We start from the raw sequence: 20,570 nt of genomic DNA on the forward strand, positions 1-20,570 counted from the left end.
TTATGTTCTAAATTTATATGATATACTAATCTTTTTTTACTTCAAATGTTGCGCAACTAAAACCTCTGTCTTTAACCACATCCCGCCCGGCCAATAACAAAATGACGGCTGGCAGGTGGCTCTCCCATTCTGACTGCATGTCATATGACTTCCTTCAGAATGAGCTGCTTGTCCGTGCCCCTGGCGATTGGTAGTGTGGTGTATCTCTCTGACACACAGCATCTCCGATCATGGTAAAGAGCCTATGATGTATCAGTGCAGCCCCATCAGCGATACCCACTAGTGCCCACCAGTGATGCCCACTAGTGTCCACCAGTGATTCCCACCAGTGATGCCTTTCAGTGCTCATGAATGATGCCTGTTCGTGCCCCCTCATCAGTACTGTCTATCAGTGCCCATCAGTGCAACCCATTAGTGCCCATCATTGCCCACTAGTGCCACCCATCAGTGCCCATTAGTGCTGCCTATCAGTGCACATCACTGCCACCTATCAGTGCCCATAAACTATGCCCATCAGTGTCACCTATCATTGCCCATCAGTGCCGCCTATCAGTGACCATAAGTGCTGCATATCAGTGCTGCCTATCAGTGCTGCCTGTCAGTGCTGTCTATCAGTGCTACATATTAGTGCTACCTCATAAGTGCCACCTCATCAGTGCACATCAGTGATGGAGAAAATGTACTTATTTACAAAAAAAAGAAACAAAGAAAAACTTTTTTTTTTCAAACTTTTCTGTCTTTTTTCATTTGTTTAGCAAAAAAAAAAAAAAAAAACAGTGGTGATTAAATACCTCCAAAAGAAATTTCTATCTGTCTCAAAAAAAGAGAAGTATAAAAAAAAAGGGGTGAGAAGTGTGTTGGAGTGGTTAATGCAAATTCTTAGACAATGTATTTGTTTTGTTTTTTTGCTGGCTAGTTCTTTGAAGATAACTATAAATTGGGGCAGTTGCCATTTTTATTTAGCTTGCTGTAATTGGCACATGGACACTTTGGATGCCTTGAGCTGTCATTGTCCTCTGCTGGGCTACTTGTGTTTCCCTGTGCCTTTATGGAAGAATTGGCTTTCTTAAGGCATACCTGCCCTTATTGTATCCATTGTTATATATGCTCCAACATGAAGGCTCTCATAGACTGAGGTTAGGATCTCACTATACAGGCGAGGAAGTGTGACTTTGACATATATTTGCAAATGTTGTGCAGCTAAAATCCAAAGTTTGACAGAATATTTTTTTTTCTGGCTAGCTGCTAACTCTGCTGGGAAATCCACTTTGATTTATTTGCTCTGTACAAAGTCCTTCCATGTGTACCTTACTCTAAAAGCTGCTTATAAATTAGGGTAGTTGCCTTTTTTAAGCTTGCTTAGATATACACAACCCTGCCACACCGCAGTGTTGTCTAGTGGGGAAGAGGACTTTATCTTTTTCCTCTCCAGTTTTACTTTACTTTATGGGCCTTTTCCCTACACCCACTCTGTGACTGGGCAGTGAAAGGAGCACACTCGGCTCCCTTTCGCAAATTTGTGGAATGTGCTGCACCACAGTGGCAGGTCCAAAAAAAGCATTTATTTTTGCTTAAGGCCATTCCGGCTCTCTACTGTCATGTGGAAGGTAGTTTTTTCACTATGATCACTCCTCCTATTGGCATATTCCCCTGCACTATAGCACACATAAATCATTTTTAAAATAATGCCATGCAGTGTAAGATAAAATAAACAATTAATGAACTTATATAACGCCACAAATCATATATTCAAAAAACAAAAAAAAAAACAAAATCAACTGTACACCTCCACAATAATTATAAAATAAAAATCCTTCAATTATCAATGTGAGCGTCCATTATTATTTTCTTCCACTTATGCCATAAATTTTGTGCTCTTTCTGCAACGTTTTTGGGAATTACTTATATTGTGCAAAATCCATCACCAACATTCCAATACTCTCACCTTGTGGTTTGACCCAATAAAAATCAGGTCTCGTGTGCTTTTCCTTTAAACAGGGTATGATATGCCAAAATCATTTTTCTACTCTACTGTATGCGGATGTCATTCAATCCACCTCCATCCACAGGAATCCCTTGGTGGTTGTATATAGGAAGCTAAAAAAAAAAAGAAGGATATATGTAGTGCTCTCCATATATTTAGGATTAATTTTTATTAAAAATAAAGCCCGAGATTAAAAACATAACTTAAAAAGTGTACATTTGCTGGTGTACATCAGATTACATGCAAGTACATTGGAAATGGCTCATGCAAGATGGCAACCTGCATACTTCCTGTTTGCAGCGTGAGGTCTCCCAAAGCATTGCATCACAGAGGCACGTGATTTCCTCAGGTAAGTCTCCATGGCAAAGCACCTTATCCCCATGTTGATAAGAACAAGGGCCTTTTCCCAACAACCCTGGCCTTGGGGTTGTGGGGATATGGGGATGTCTTTTTGTAATCTGGAAGCCCTACTTAGCAAGGAGTCCCCCAGGTACAGCCCCCCTACCATGTGAATAAGCATGGTGTACTCGTGTATACATGACCTTTTCTCATTTATCAAAAAAAAAAATCAGTCATAAATAAAAACGCAAAGACTGTTTTTGACAAGTCTAGAAGACTAAATATATAAATAAATAAATGACCCCCAAAATACATCCATCGGCAATCATGATGAATGATGGCCATCGCCCTGGACAAATAAAAGATCTGCCGCCTGCCAATACTCATCTGCTCTGTCACTTGCCTCCAGCCAACTTACACTCAGCTTCCCCCTGCCACTGGGGGGTCACCCAATGCCTATATTTGGTCAATGACATCAGAGGGTGGGGCCACTTGGGGATGTCATTGACCATATATGACATAAACAAGATATACTTGTGCTCAGATTCCAATAGTGTGTACATGCATATAATCTATTGGGTGCTAAAGGGGTGTGGCCACATGTCAACACTAGAAATACTAGATAAACTCTCTGCCCACTGCTATATACCCTTTTTAGCAAATGCTACGGTGGACACAATGCCAACATGGGGCAAACAAACACAAAGTGGGGGAGAGCTATTAGCTTTAGGTATGGCCACTGACCTGCAATACAACAGAAACAAGATATACCTGTGCTCAGATCCCAATAGCTTGTACATGTATATAATCTATTAGGTGCTAAAGGGTGCTAAAGACCACATGTTACCACTAGAAATACTGGATAAAGCCTCTGCGCACTGCTATACAGTATACCCTATTTAGCAAACTTTACATTTAAAATCCGGAATTTTTTTGTTCACACATATTGCAATACATGTTTACCACATGACTGGCTCGGCTGCGCAAATCGCCATACCTATACGGCGATCCGTGGAAGTGCTCCCGGGGGCTAGCGCGCGCCACTGGTGGCACGCTCCTGCCCCCACTAGGCAGTGGAGATGCTGATCCATGGGGCAGGCAGCACCGACTGCCGCCAGGCACCCACGATCGCTCCTCGCTGAGAGAGAAGGACGATCAGCTGTTGTAAACACAGCTGACCGTTGTTCTCTCTGGAATTTACACAGAGCACCTGTGATCCTTCTATATAGGATCACAGGTCTCTATGATCGTTTTACAAGTCCCTCCTCCCACAGTTAGAAAACACTCCCCTAGACTCACAATTAACCCTTTGATCACCCCTAGGTTAACCCCTTCCCTGCCAGTGTTATTATTACAGTAATAGTGCATATTTTTAGCACTGGTTACTGTAGTATTGTCACTGGTCCCCCCCTGAAAGTGTCAAAAATGTCAATTAGGGGTCCGATCTGTCCGCCGCAATGTTGCAGTCCCGCTAAAAATTCCAGATCACCGCCATTACTAGTAAATAAAAAAAAATTTAAATAAAAATGACATAACTCTTTCCCCTAGTTTGTTGACACGATAACGTTTGTGTAAACCAATCAAAATACTCTTATTGCAATTTTTTTTAACCAAAAATATGTAGCAGAATACAAATTGGCCTAAAAGGATGAAAAAAATAGATTTTTAAAAATAAATTTTGGGGATTGTTATATATTGTTTTTTTCAGAATTTTCGCTCTTTTTTTGTTTATAGCGCAAAACAAAAAGAAGTTGCACAGGTGATCAAACACCACCAAAAGAAAGCTCTATTTGTGGGGAAAAAAGGACATCAACTTTATTTAGGTACAGTGTCGCACGACTGCGCAATTGTCCATTAAAGTAATGCAGTGCCGAATCGCAAAAAATGGCTTGGTCATTAAGGGGGCAAATCCTTTCGGTCCAGAACTGGTTAAGCTGGCTAACTTTGTCAAAGTAATCCAAAGTAATAAGTGGCCAGACCTAAACCTCATTGCTCTCCCCCCCTTTGTGCCTGTTTGCCTCATGCTGGCTGTCAGGAAATTCCTTCGAGACGTCTGGCTAACAGAAATGTGCATGCACGCACAAATCTTCGCAGAAGGGCTATCAGTAATACGCGCGTGGAAATGCGCACAGGACTGCGTGCATGTGAACAGGCGCATGCACAATGTATGTTGGTACTAGATGGACTATTTAAGGATGCCTCTGTCTGTGCTCTAATGTTGACTGGTCTTCAGCTGTTTCCTGTGTACTTCTAGTGTGTTTCCTCGGTTGCTGACTCTTGACCTGATCTCGGATTCTGCTTGTCCTGTCGTTATTCCTGACATAACTTGTTCCCAACTTTGGCTCTGCTCCTGATTCGGTACCTCGCTGCCCGCCTGTTATGACCCTGGTCATCCTTTGACTACGCTCCTGTCTTCAATCCTGGCTTCCCGACTTGTTCGAGTGTCTACTTGGCTGTCTGCAATCACAGTTCTGCAACCCACTGTACTTTCCTGCTGCAAGGCTGCTGAAAGCCCAGACCTGCCACCCGCTCTGTTCCTGCAGTGCAAGTGGAGTTCTTGTTTAACCTCAGCTGAACTATGGTGTACGGCTACTGCCCCTGATCTGTTGTTTCTCCTGTCTCCTCTGAATCACATCACCCTTTGCAAGTCCCTGGATCTACACCTATGGGCACTCCTGTTCCTCCCGTCCCTCAGCACCCTCTGTTTCATTCTCAGTGGGTCCTGGGTTGGAGATACAAGAGAGGCTAACCTTTTCATTTCAATCTCCCTTCCAATCTCCCTTCCATTGGCATTGTGTCACCCTTAGAATTTGTGTTGACAGAGCAGAGTAGGACTGGCCATAATAGAGATTACTTTGACACAGTTGGCCAGCTTAAACATGTAGTGCAATATGTGTGAACAAAAAATCCCTGTTTTTAATTGCAAAGTTTGCTAAAAAGGATATATAGCAAAATGATATATAGCAGTGTGCAGAGGATTTATCCAGTATTTCTAGTGTTATCATGAATGGACATGGCTTGGTATGGAATGAGAAGGGGGGGGGGGGGCAAGATGCTTTTTTTTTTTCATTTTTAATGCTCTCTATTTTACATTCTCCTGTCAGCGGGTTGCCGGCTCCTTAACAACCAACAATTCATCCCTTCTACTGACAACAGGGATGACTCACTGGCTTTAGGGTGCCTGTGGGTTCTGGCTCCTTAACAACCAATGACTCCAGGCAGATGCAAAAACGGATGCAAAAATGGATGTCATCCATTTACATTCATTTACCTCCACTCAGGTCCATTTAAATGTTCCTGGCAACCTGTAACTGGTAATCCTGATTATGAATCTGCCTGCTCCCCATTTTGGCCTACTCTTGACCCATCTAACCCATTGTTCATTCCTCCTTAGCCTAAACCTGCTCCGTCGTGTATGTTCTGCTAAAAAAGAATAGGCTCAAAAGTATGGTGCCACAGCCAATATAAATCCAAAAGCTTAGAGTTTTGAGATATTTGTAAAAATGTGCTCGTCTCATACAGATAATGTGAAGAATAATAAAACATGACAAAGAAAATTTAGAGAGTGATGTGCAAAATAGTGATACTATGTTTAAAACAGTGCACATTTTGCTACTGGTGGATGTCAAGCGTAGACATGAGTATTAAACAGGCTGAAAAGAAAACAAGGTACTGCAGTGGAATTTCTATATTCTGTATTAAGATTCACATTATGTGTACCTTGTTGACAAAATTCAATTTAAATTCTAAAAAGCCTTGCCCCTGCAGACATTGTCAATGATATGATAGAGATAATTAAAGCATGCCTGGTGTTAACAGTTTCATTAGAGGAGATAATATTGTAGAAGAAAAATAAGAAATCATTATGATGAATGTCTCAACATTACATTACATGTTAATGAAGTGTAAATGATCTAATTATTTTTTAAAGAAAACAGATTCGATTAAACTGTCAGAATTAAATTGGAAAGGACAGCTTATTGTACTTTTTATGTACAGACAAGTTAGCATTAATTAGGCACAATGTACAGGAACAAATGAGGCACAACCCTCATTGAACAATCATGCATCTGTTGCTCAAGGCAGGTTTCATGAAAAACTATATTAAGGAAATTTTCTGTGCAGATTTAATACAGATATATTTCAGCAAGGAAGACGTGAACTAAAAATCCAATACAATCTCTGCCTACTTACAATTTGTACGAAAAAATGAACTCTTCATTTATAGACAAGGTGTTAATGGAACAGGGTTTGTAGGGTCATAACTTCTGTGTTATATTTGTTGAGTCCATTGTAGGACCAAACCTAACAATTCAAAGTTATATTGTATTTAACAGGTATGGGTCTTTTTCACCTGTTCTTATTGTAAAAATGGGAGGTGACTTTTTAAAACACGGCAAAACATGTACAGTATATACATCTACAGCTTGTGTAGCATGTTCCCCTGGGTGCTTTTTAAATATAAAAATATATGTGAACAAGATACATTTTGCTTTGCTACCCTATAGGTGCTTACCTTCTTCCTACTTCTTTTCTAAGATGGCGGCACCAAGAAAACCTTTGAAGATTTCACAATCCATATATATTTTTTTTAAATGTAGACATCTTTCATCTTATTGACTATGCCTATAGTACAGTGCCTTCCTTAAATTCTGGGAACACTGAATTTTAGTTATTTCGCCCATTTAATGATGAGAAAGAAAAGACAATTTTGCTAGGTTGAGTGAAGTTTCTTCTCCTATATGTTTGCATCTGTATACTTGTATACAACCTTCATCACTGCATGTGGTTTCCCCCCTTGCTCCTTCCTTCTCTTCATCGTACAGCCTTGCTTAGAAAGGAGTTAGAGAAGATGTTATCAATGTTAATGGTGGCTCTCCCATGTCCTGAAGCAGAAATGATTGAATCCTGGAAGTAATCTATTAAACTTTCAATTATTTCCAAAGAATAAATGTTTTTTTTTTTTTTCATTTATAGTATTGTGGTGGCAGTTGCACCAGTTGCCACTGTAAGTACAAAACAAGAGTAAGAACTCACCTATTATTAAAAAAAAAACCACACATGAATTTCAGGAATCTTTTTAATTCATTTATATATTGCCAATATATTCTGCCATGTACAGGGCACATAGGAATTTTTACACTGCTTGCAAAGGGTCTTAAGAATTATACCCCTTTCCATTGTTAATTACACAATTTAGGGTCATTTTATGCAGAAGAGCCTACCTAAGGATGTTTTGAAGTAACCAGAATTCAAGCAAACTCAAGAATAGATGCAGAAAGTTCTCTTGGTGTTTCTTTAATCTAGGGCCTTACTCCTTCCAAGCCGCTGTTGACATCTTCTGGTCCTGGGTTTCGGAACCCTTTCTTTTTTTTCTTAATACATTTTTTATTGATTTTCCAATATTATACAGTTATACAAATATACAAAAAAAAAAATATTAAATAAAAGGAACCCTTTCAAGTGACATGTTAAATTGCCAAGGTTGTGTAAGTAAACTGTGGTGGAAAGGTTACTTTTTTGTATCTTAAATTTAGACAACATATTGTTAAAACATATCTCAAGATTTGAGAAGGCCAGTTTTACAAATAACAATAAGGCTTAACTCTAAAAGTTTCTGTAAGACTACCACTAAAGGCTACTATAGATAGCCATCTGAAAATTCAGCACTTTGCAAATATGAAATCAAGCAATAATGAACCATCTACAACAAGGCTGTCACTCTCCTAGGTAGCCAGTGACAAAAGTAATAATTTCATGCAAATTAAAATGTCAAAACAGTCTCAAGTCTCCTACAGCACCCCGATATTGACTGCAAAATCACATTAATCCTCTTTACTCATTGTAGAAAAGGATTGTGGAACACTTCTAAATTGCAAAATGTTGACAATTTAGAATTGTTCTATCTATTTACTTTTGCATTGTGCCACCCTCACCTCAGCTCTGCAGTATACTTTTCTGTGCCCCTGATCATGCCCCTTCACCATCCTGTGGCATATCTTCTGTTCAGGATTAACATGAAGGGAGACACAGCAAACCATTGTTCACTGGTTTTCTTTTGTAGTGATTGAACCAGGAAATGCCCTGTTTGATCAGTGGGGGAGGAAAAGCTTGGCACCAAGACCAAGGACAAAAAACACCCTATCATGTACAGGGAAAAAATCAGCATAAAGCATTCAGTAAAGCTTCACCTCATTTACTAAACTAAGGGAAAATTCCCTTGCAAAGGGAACAGCCTATTTGCCTTTAGTAAACATACCCCTAAAAATCAATATGTTCTCTCAGGGCTTATAATTGTCAACCTAGGAAAATCACAGTAAATTAAAATATGGTAAGGAAACGGTAAGAGATCAGTACAAACTTGGTAGAAAACGACGGTAAATATATGAAAGGAAGGACATTTTCTTTATTTATTTTTTTTGTTTTTGCATTTAAAACACCTATCAGGATTTTTTTGCTGTCTGGACCACTATTAGGGAGATTGAATCTCTCTGATTGTCTTTCTTACTGTTATCACTGAAAACTAACGTAAAAGAAAATCACACATTTTGGGGTATCCTTAGAACATTAGTAGAGCGGAAATCCTCCAATGAGGACAGATGACCTGGGTGATAACCAATAAATCTCTAATTTTGGAGGGATTTCCTTTCTCTCACTGTCTTGGTAATGGGAAGTGAAGAGACATCTCCATAATGGGACACTGATGACAAAAAATTTGACGGAGTTATAACCCTCCCTTATTCTATTCAAGATGAAAAAAAAAGGTTTTAATCTAATTTATTTAAAAATATTCTACAGTTTAGAAGTTTGTTTGAATATTTAGATCTTCTCTAAATATTCAAACAAACTTTCAAACTAAAATTTAAAATGAAGGTGACCAGCGCAATGGAGTATGTGAAATAAATAAAGTAAAAGAGAAAGTAAGAGGTGCAGGTATAAGCTGCCACCAACCAACCCCTGAATCAGAGGTCAAAGTGAAAATAAACGTAAAAAAGTTGGTAAACGGCGCTACCTGTTAAATTTATATATCCAAGTGTCTCAAAAAATTGTGCATTCATAAAGAGTAATAAATAATTAAAATTATTAAAATATTAAAGTGCAGAAGGGATACAGTATGTGGACTAAAAGTGTTCAGTGTCCACTAAAATAATAGTGCTTGGAACAATGAATAAACAAAAGTGCACAAATGAAAATAATTATTGATTTGTGCAGATAGTGACTAATTCAGTGCGGAAATGGCTATATATATATATATCTCCCAATCAGGTAATCACTAAATATATTGAGGCTTTAAAACGTGGTAATAATAGTGCTCAGTAAGTGCTGGTGCAAGTTAAAAAATATATATATCTTTGATACAGGTGAAGTGGGTGTTAATACCTATGGTGGCCACTAGGTATCGCACTCACCCTATGTAACATCCAAGATGGTAATAATAGACAGCTATCAAGCAGAAGGAATCCTGGGGGTTTCGTCCATAAACCGAGCAGATAGTCTGGAAGTTTGGACGTTCATCAGACCTAGATGCTCCAATACAGGAAAGAAAACCCCATAGTGCAGTATAAAATTTGTTAAACGTTGAAAGTATAGTGCACTCACGCTTAGGCTGCGGCTGTATCAGATAAGCTGTAGATGCCGGGAAGCTTCCATGTTTTAGGGCTCAGACTCCAAAAACCGGAAGTGACGTTAAGACGTAAACTCCACCCTACGCGGTTCATCATAGGACGTCTACTGGAGCAGCGTCAGAGACGTCCAGTAGACATCCTATGAAGAAACGTGTAGGGTGGAGTTTACGTCTTAACGTCACTTCCGGTTTTTGGAGTCTGAGCCGTGGAACGCGGAAGCTTCCCGGCTTCTACAGCTGATCCGATACAGCCGCAGCCTAAGCGTGAGTGCACGCCATGATAAACTTGGTCTTTTTACAGAGGGGAGGGCAGCACCAGGCAGGATGAGACAGATATTTTAGGTGATAGAAAGGGCCAAATTACATAGTACAAGCACTGTGCTGTATAACCTGCTTTAAAGCAACAGGATCCATTTTTTTTTAGGGTTACAATCTCTTTAACCACTTTCGCCCCGGAGGATTTGGCTGCTTAAAGACCAGGCCCCTTTTTTCAACTTAGCACTGCATGAATTTCACGAAAAAAGAGGGTATCCCCGATTGTTTGGGACTATAAATGCCACTGAACACTAACAACAACAGCAGAGTAAAATAATCAAAACTTTATTATATACAAAGAAGGACATACAAATAACTGTACATTCAGTTTGTGACTGATAACAAAAACTCAAAAAAAAAAAAAAGAAGAAAAGAAAAGGGGTATGTCTTAGTTTTTTTTTTCCCCTTTTTTCTTTTTCACTTATGTCCAATCTGGACACTCAGTGCTATTGGTATATTGGGATCACTTTATCTTTTTCCTCTCCTCTATTCCATTAGATTTTTTGAATGGAAGTACTATTTTATTTACCCTTTTTGTCCTTATCTTATCCTTTATATTAGACACCCATACTCTAATACTTCATATATTGGATCGATACTCATATCCTACATCGCATGACCATCTGCCATGCAATTACTAACCTATTACAGGTAGTATAATTTTTAATTCCTCCTGTGGCCCTAACCATTACTGATGTTCGTTATTCAAATATTATTTCTCTTTCTATTTTTACCTACTTAGGTTTATAATACTCCCTTATACAACTCTGTAAGGACCCTACTGGAGCTGTCCTCATTGGACCATTTTGGATCATTGTGGCACCTATGGGCCCCTGGCCGCTATCCTTTATCTTTTCTTACACTTGCCTAGCAACTTAGGTTACTGGAAACCAGGCATTCCTCTTCATCAGTATATATTACCGTTTTAACTGACAGCTCATCCCACCTCTCATGAAGACCCTTAGGGTAGGTATCAGTTACTACAATACCCTTAATGGAAATCTACTCTATTTTCCCTATATAATATCAAATTCTTTAACCTTCATAGGCATATTGTGTGTTCGGAACTTTGGTTGACCCCTGAAGAAGGGTATTTAGCCAAAACGCGTAGGGTCCTTTCCGGTTCACCTCACCGTATGTACCTGAGTGTCTTCCATGTTGATGTTGAGAGTGATCTGTCCTTGCATGCAATTTTAATGAGTTTTTGTCATCTGTCACAAACTGAATGTACAGTTATTTGTATGTCCTTCTTTGTATATAATAAAGTTTTGATTATTATACTCTGCTGTTGTTGTTGTTGTTAGTGTTCAGTAGCATTTATAGTCCCAAACAATCGGGGATACCCTCTTTTTTCTCTACTAAGCGGGATGATGGCCACTGACACTAGGTACTAGGCGATGGGATTACATTTTTCTTCTTGCATGAATTTAACTGACAATTGCGCGGTCATGCAAGACTGTACCCAAACAAAATGTATGTCCTTTTTTCCCCCACAAACAGAGCTTTCTTTTGGTGGTATTTGATTTCCTCTGCGCTTTTTATTTTTTGCGATATTAATAAAAAAAGAACGAACATTTTTTGAAAAAATTACATTTTCAACTTTGTCTTTTAAAAAATATCCAATATACTCAATTTATGTCATATATTTTGGCCAAAATGTATTTAGCTACATGTCTTTATGCAACTGTTACTTTCTGACTGCCTATCTCATTTCATGAAGTGCTAAAATGGCAGGGCAGTACAACCCCCCCCCCCCAAATTCCCACTTTTTGGAAATTAGACATCCTAAGGAATTTCCTGAGAGGCATGTTGAGCTCATTGAATATTTCATTTTTTTGTCTTGAAATTTCGGGGCCTCTGAAACTGTGACAGGTAGTGCGGAGGTGAAATGCACAATTTACGCCATTAGAAAACCTGAAGGTGGTGATTGGCTTTCGGGGTCCCGTACACAGCTAGGCTCCCAAAAAGTCTCACACATGTGGTATCCCTGTACTCAGGAGAAGCAGCAGAATGTATTTTGGGGTGTCATTTCACATATACCCATGGCATGCGTGAGCAATATATAATTTAGTGACAACTTTGTGTCCCGAAACTTAGGGCAAAATATAAAATACTCCATGGACTCAATATGCCTCTCAGGAAATAGCTTTGGGTGTCTACTTTTCAAAAAGGGGTCATTTGGGGGGTGTTTAAACTGTCTTGGCATTTTATGCTCAATCTTAGCCACACATCACCCACTCTTCTAACCACTTGAAAACCAAGCCTTTTCTGTGACTTTTTGTTTACATGAAAAAATATTACTTTGAATGCCCAAACATTATATATTTTTTAAAGCAGAGGCCCTACAGAACAAAATGGTGGATGTTGCAATTTTTTTTGTCACACGCTATTTGCGCACAGATTTCCCAACCGCAATTTCTGCGAAAAAAATATTTTTTTTTAAATTTAATGCACAAATACACTATATAATTCCAAATTGTTTGGTAAAATTTAAGATGATCTTATGCTGAGTACATAGATACCAAACATGACATGTTTTAAAAGTCTTTACAGATTACCACTTTAGACTTACAGAGGAGGTCTACTGCAAGAATTACTGCCCTCGACCTGGCGTTCACGGCAATACCTCACATGCATGCTGTAATTGCGGTTTACATACGACACTAGGCCAACGCTTGCGTGCGCCTTTTGGCCAGCTCCCCATGCCATTTGCTTGACAATCCATTGCCTATTAGCTTAGAAAATGGCCTTTACTGTTTTTTTTTTTTTTTTTTTTTTTTTTTTTTTTTACATTTTTTAACATTCTTTAACTTCAAAAAGGTTCAGATTTGGCATCCAAAGATCTGTAATGTTCACCAAACCCACCTCAAACCAATTCCTGGTATATTCAACTCATTCTTATTAGTCACCAGCATTGTCAATAGGGTCCCTACATCAGACCTTTCCTTTGTTACTGAGTTACTCTCTTCCCTATCTCTCTGTGTGAGGACAGCGTTTCTGGTGGAGTCATAACTGCCCTCATGATGATTGGTGATCTGATGACTGGTGGAGCAATATCCAAGAAGCAGTAGGAGTGGTGCAGAATGAACAGATCTACAGAATAAATGAAGCAGAACAGGGAGATTCTTATACTGCACATCCTCGAATACAGCGAGGAAAGAGAGCAGCATTATAGACATTACCAAACTGCGCTCCAAATCTTTTAACTTGTATATAATAAACTTTTTGACTGGTAGTCACGGTGCCTTAAATAATCTTTCAGTGCAGACATACAACTATGAAGCTCTAGGCACAGGAAATTGTTGTTTTTAGAGTACTGCTTAGACACAACTCCTCCATATGTTCCCTACAATATACCAAATCTTCAGTTTTGGGTTCAGGCCCACTATAGTGGTAGATCAACAACGGTTGGTTGAATCAATCAACTTCAGTAAATCTTTTAATGATTCTAGCAGTGAGGATTCCCCAATGATGTTTCATTTTTGCTTTTCTGATTTATCATTTCACTTTGCCTGCTGTATTCTCTAAAATCTAAATGAAAGAGCCAGAGGAGGTAATGAGACTCACTTTTAGACTTCCCCTTTTGACTTACTGACAGTTATAACAAGTTAGATGAAACTGAGAGCATTTACTTTAGCTTTCAGATATTGGACACTTTAAAGCAGAGCTTCATTCTCTCAATCAACGTTGACTTTTATTCACCAGGCTGCTAGCATTTGTAAACAGAAAGTATATCATATTTACTTGTTTTAAACTTTTTTTCACATTTTTTTAAGTCTTGTTGGTTTCCAGGCCTAAGCAAATAATGTCATACATCCCAGGAATCTTCAGGGGAGGAAGGGTTTTCTTAACTAAGCACACCCTCCTGTCTGCATGCCTGAGCTAAGAGCAGGTGGATCCCAGGAAGTAAATGTCATTTTTAAATTCCATTTTGTAATGTAAGTTATAAATGTAATTGGATGCTAAAATGAGAAGCAGTACACTGATGAGTTCATCTCCCTGTCTTTCACTTCAGCATGCTCCTTGTACTGCAGCACACCAGCTATATCTCTATCCCTACTATTTGAGTTTTGCTGTACAGTAAACTGCAAGAGTTTAATACCAACTTAAATCCAGATTCGTACACTGCTTGCATAGAGCTGCATTCTCTTGTTCATTGTATATTTCTGGAGTTCAGTTTTAAGAGTCTAATGCTTATTCAGGGAAGATGTAATATAAAATAAAAATGAATTTATATCCCACTTTCTTGAAAGCCAATGTTCTTCTCTGCTCCTGCTTCACACCCAGAATGTAGACAAGCTCCTGACATTCTCACTTATATTGCAGGACAGTTGGTCCTACATTGTATATGGTGGTGCTGGTGAGTGGGTGGGTCACAGGACTGGATTCTAGTCATAAACAATGGGGGAGGAAAATGGAAGGTAACAGTTTCTGTTACTACCCCATAGGCCAGGGGTCTCCAAACTTTCTAAACAAAGGGCCAGTTTACTGTTTTTCAGACTTAAGGGGGCCAGACTGTGGCCAGTAGGAATCAAAAATTCCCCCCGGTGTCAGTGGGAGTAAACAATACCTCATCATTCATTTAGGTAGGAGGAGTAATGTCTCATTCTTGATATGAGTGAGAGTAACAATGCCCATTGATGGTGTCAGTGGGATGAATGGTGCCCATCATTAATGTCAGTTGGAGGAAAAGTGTTCAAGGTTCTGGATAAAGGCAAGCAAAAGCCCCCCCGGGCCACAGTTTGGAGGCCACTGGTCTAGACTAAACAGGCATTAGATCTGGGGTGGGGGAGAGGGGAATATGATTTTTGTAATCATATTGGAATTTCCTTTTAACATATATAGTTACCTTTAGATAGAGATCGGTAAATAGAGATCGGTAAAAAAGAAATGTAAATAGAGGAAATTAATGGAAATAATCAGCCAATCAATTTAATGTATGTAGTTTAAAGTGTGGTTTTGCTAGTTAATATGCTAATCAGGCCCATTCTTTAGATGTAAGCTACATAACTGGAACTTTTTGTCTATAAATTCCCATTATCCTCAAAAACATTTTTACTGTGTTTGCATTTTCCTCACTGTTCTTTGTAATGCAGAATCTAGACTATTTGATAATCAATTTTACTTGTGCTTTTGCATACAATATAAGGTGGAGGTTAATAAGATTCTGTGGAAAATTGCTTATGAAGCAATGCACAGTTTGATTTGTGTATCTTATTACTTATTAGGCTAACACACTTGCTAATAGAATGCCAACATCTATTAGATGTATAATGTATCAAAATTTCTGTAGCTGCAACAGAGCCCAGTATTCTTTTAGAGAGATTATTAGTAAAATTGAGCATGTGATTTATGCTTTATTTTGAAACACAAGACTGATACATTATGTTGATATTATTTTCTATCTGCAAATTAATTAACCTATTTAGATAGCAGTTAATCACACGAAATGTTTATATTATTTTAATTTGAGGTGTAATTACTAATTTTAAATAGTAGCAGCAGAGCTGCTGTTTTGAAAGTCATTAATGAGCACAGTCAACTGAATATAAAATAATACAGTTTAGACACCAATTGCTCAGTGATATTTTTTTTTTTGTAGTATCCACTGATAACTCAGTGTTTAAGTATTGAAGTTCAACATCATACATGTTCCAAGTGGGTATACCATAATTTGGTATGCTAAAGGTAGAAATGAAAATTTCTTTACAAGTGATACTGCTGCAAGTATGCTAGGCATGAGCCTTTATGCACACATAATTTACAGCTAATACCTTATCTGAGCTTATGTTAAATAGAACTTCATTAAAACAGCCAAGTGCAATTTAGCTAAATAAATACTTTGGTCAAGAATATGAAATGTATGATAAAGCATTTAGAATGCAGGGGAAGGGGTCAGGAGTATGAAATGCACAGAAAGCAGGGGGAAAACGTGCACAACACGGGGGCTAAAAATATGTAAGGCATAAGGTTCAGGAGTCAAGAGTATGTCAAATACAGAGTTCAGAAACCAGGAGTGTGTAACAGAGAGTGTATGTCTCAGGACTTTGTAACACACAGAGTGCAGGGATCAGGAGTATGTAATGCACAGAGTGCATGCATAAGAAATGTGCAATGCACAGGGTGTATGGCTCAGGCATACAAAATGTACAGAGTGCAGGGATCAGGACTATGTATTTAATAGAGTGCAGGTCTCAGGAGTATAAAACATGCAACGTGTAGGGATCAGGAGTGGATAACACACATAATGAAGGGGTCAGAAGTTCGGAGCACACAGAGCGTAGGCATCAGGAATTCAGAATGCATAAAGTGCAGGGATCAGGAGTATGTAACTCACAGAGTGAAAGGCTCGGGAGTGCCTAATGTATATTGAACAGGAGTACATAACAAGCAAGGAGTTTTGAACGTATAGAATAAAGGGATCAAGAGTATGTAACACACAGAGGCTCAGGAATACACAATGCACTGAGTGCGAGATAAGAAGTGTGTAATGCACAGAGTGCAGGGCTTAGGAGTACATAATGCACAGAATGCAGTGAATGGGAGTGTATAATGCACAGAGAACAGGGTCCATGAATGCATAAGGTACAGAGTGCAAGGGTCAGAGGTGGGCAAAACACAGAGTGCAGATGTTAGGAATGTGTGATACACAGGGTTATGGGGTTCGGAGTGTGTTATACAGAGTGTGGGCGTCAGGCCAGATTGTGCAATGCTTAGGGGACAGTGGTCAGGAGTGTGTGATGCACAGAACACATGAGTCAGGATTGCGTAATGCACAGAGTGTGAAGGTCAGAAGTGCATAACATGCAGAGTGTAGGGGTCAGGGTTGCCTAACACAAAGTGCAGAGATCCAGAAGTGTCTAATGAATATTTATATGTTTATATAATCCCATATAGCACCCAGTGATAAAGTGTCATAAAGCCTATTTTCCCTTTCTCCAGTACCACCCAGTAAATGCTTAGCATTACAAAACCCAGTATTACACACTTTTACAGAACTTAGTCTCCTTGGGCTTGAGAAGCCTCTGCTTCCCCCCTCCTCACTACCACTATCTGTATTTTTTACTGGTAGCTGATAGGCAGGTTCAGGCTGACTGGTGTTTGAATTGCACATTCTGGTAGCACCAAGAAGCACCCATCTTGTCATCAAAAGTTCACTTCCATTATCAGACAAGCTAAAGCAGGTTAGCCATTTAGGGATTGTTGGGGGGAAATGTCTGGATGTCAAACAAGCAATTTTGTGGATAGGTGGAGGTGACGTCAGAGCCAGTGGATAGCAGAGCAGATTTTTTTTTAAAAAAAGGCTTAGGTGGTGTTGAGACATGGGTCACCCAACATGAGATGTGAGGCATATTAATTGGGTTCCCTAAGCAAGCTACACCATTGTCCAAATGTAAAGCCCACTCCAGGCAGGAAAAAATATTTATCCTTGTAATGGGAATCCCACTCATTGCTAAGGTTAAATGGCTTAAGAGTAAAGAAAGGTGTAATACCTTGTTGATTGCACTGGCAGGCTCCCACCATTTGTGCAACTGGTCCCACTAAAGTTTCTTCAACATTCCAACAGTGGTCACAAATTGATGTCACCTAGTGCAATTCAGATACTATAGTCCTGAATTGTACATGAGAAATGTGAAAGCCTGTCCACAACCGTGGAATATTGAGAGAAGTTGAGATTGCTGGAGCCTGTCAGAGAGAGAGAGAAAATAGGTAAGTATTACATGTTATAGGGGGTTGCGATTCTCAGAACCTAGATAGTTAGTTTTGCCAACATCCCATGTGTGTGAATGTTTTGAAAGGGTTTTGGTGCCTCAGGCCAAAAGGTAATTGGGACTTTATGGGCTAATAGCAAGATTTATATAAGAAATTATAATAACATATAATAAAAAGATTCTTATTTATTAAGTAAAGGCATAGAAATAATTATTTACACACAGTGGTGGTGTGTTGGGTTATAGACCCATTTGTGAAAGTGAATAAGTTTAGAAGTTGGTGACAAGGTGATATGGTGACTTTGCAATATTGCTCTCTGCTGCTCCGAGCTTGAAGGCCAGCTTGGAAGTGTGCAGAGAAGGAATATCCTGAATTCCAACGCGTTTCGGCTTTTATATACAGAAATGCCTTTGTCAAGGATGGTTTCACCATATCTGTAATCATAATAAACAGGGTCAAAAAATATGCATGCCAAAGGGGTAGAATCCCATTGTTGCATAGTTTTAGAATACATAAATTTTTTTGTGTGCCTGATCCTAGGTAAGTGATTTTCCTCTGATCTTAGACTTCACACTGAGAACTGTGCGGATACTGCTGTTGGTAATATATAATGGTAATAGGTGTGTTAATGCCAACCAAAATTGGTATATCCCTTAAAGTGGTAATAACGATAATAGTAGGTACTTACTAACTGTAGAAAGTATTTTCAGCTATAATGATCCAATCCAAAAAGGATTTTCAGTTGTATAACGTTTTTGCTATCAAAAATGAAAGAAATAATAATGAAGAGAATTTTTTTTTTTTTTTTTTTGGTGAAGGAATAAATGTATTGATGAGCTTTTGTGACTGGGAAGGCTCCACGGTTTTTTTAACGAACTCACTTTTGTGGTACGCATAAGTCATCAGAAGGGTTAATCCAGGAGCAGTGTTTTGTGAGGTCTGCAAGGGAGAGAGACAGACCTCACAGAACACTGCTCCTGGATTAACCCTTCTGATGACTTATGCGGACCACAAAAGTGAGTTCGTTAAAAAAACTGTGGAGCCTTCCCAGTCATTTTTCTTTTTACAAAAGTTCACCAATACATTTATTCCTTCAGCAAAATAAAAAACTTATGTTTTGAATACTGCCAACCCCCCATATTTCCATTTATTTATTTATCTTTTATTATTTTTTATTTTTTTTTCAATTTTTTCACTTCATCATTATTATTTCTTTCATTTTTGATAGCAAAAACGTTATACAACTGAAAATCCTTTTTGGATTGAACCATTATAGCTGAAAATGCTTTCTACAGTTAGTAAGTACCTACTATTATCGTAATTACCACTTTAAGGGATATACCAATTTTGGTTGGCATTAACACACCTACTACCAATATATATTACCAACAGCAGAAACAAATTTCTCTGTGGAAGGATGCATCCATACAGTTTAGACACAGATTTCAATAGAGATCAGACTTCTAGATGCAAATAATTTTTTACAGACTTTTCATAGCTGCTATCGAGGAATTGTTAGAAAGCCTCAACAGTTAACAAATAATATTAGGAGTGAGCTATCATAACACAATGTGGACACAGTGGTTCCTGATGAATTAATGAAATGGCCCATTACAGCATAGAGCATGAAAATGTCCATGAAATTCACTCTTCAGTAACAATAATTAATCTTGAGGAGATTAATTCACTCTGATGTTAGAAGCCCCATTGCAAAGAGGTGGCCTCTCAGCCTAGACTACCTGGGCATTTCAAACTCAGGCAGAGGCTACTTTCAGGTAAAACCAAATAGTAACACCAAATGTAAATCCATACATATAGTTTATGATGTACAAATTTCAAATTTTCCTGTAAAGATGCCCCACCCTCCTGCCTCTGCATCCCATTTTTTCAGTTGTTGGAGTAAAGTAAAGGCTGGATGCGGGCCTTTGCTTGCCTTTACCTTGGGGCACTTTACCTTCCACTGATAAAAGACACTATTTCTCCTGACACCAATGGGACATTATTCCTGCTACCAACATCAACAATAGGGCCCTATTTCTCCCATTGATACCAGCAATGAGGAACTATTTCTCCCACTGATACTAATAATGGGGCACTATTTCTCCCATTGATACCAACAATGGGACACTATTTCTCCCATTGATACCAACAATGGGGCACTATTCCTCAAACTACACCAATAGTGGGGCACTATTTCTCCCACTAATACCAACGATGAGGCACTCTTCCTCCCATTGACAACAAAAATGGGTCACTCTTCCTCCCACTGACACCAACGATAGGACACTATTCTTCCCACTGACACCAATGATGGGGCACTATTGTTCCCACTGACGGGGAATATTCCCCTGCCTGACATCAAAGATGGGGCGCTAGTCCTACTCCTGATGCCAATGGTGGGGCACTTATCATCCCCCTAATTCAAAAGATACATTGTTTACTCCCTTTGATCGACACCCATTCACTACAGTCTACCCCATCTAAAGTTTGTAGGACGGTAAGCTAGCTGTTTGTTTAGAAAGTTTGGAAACCCGTGGAGTAAAGCTCAACTGCCCAAGGAAAAGCTGCATATACCTCGGGATCTATTGATTAAGT

This window comes from Pelophylax lessonae (assembly GCF_965119305.1).
Source record: "Pelophylax lessonae genome assembly, chromosome: 5".
In the NCBI taxonomy this organism is placed as follows: Eukaryota; Metazoa; Chordata; class Amphibia; order Anura; family Ranidae; genus Pelophylax; species Pelophylax lessonae.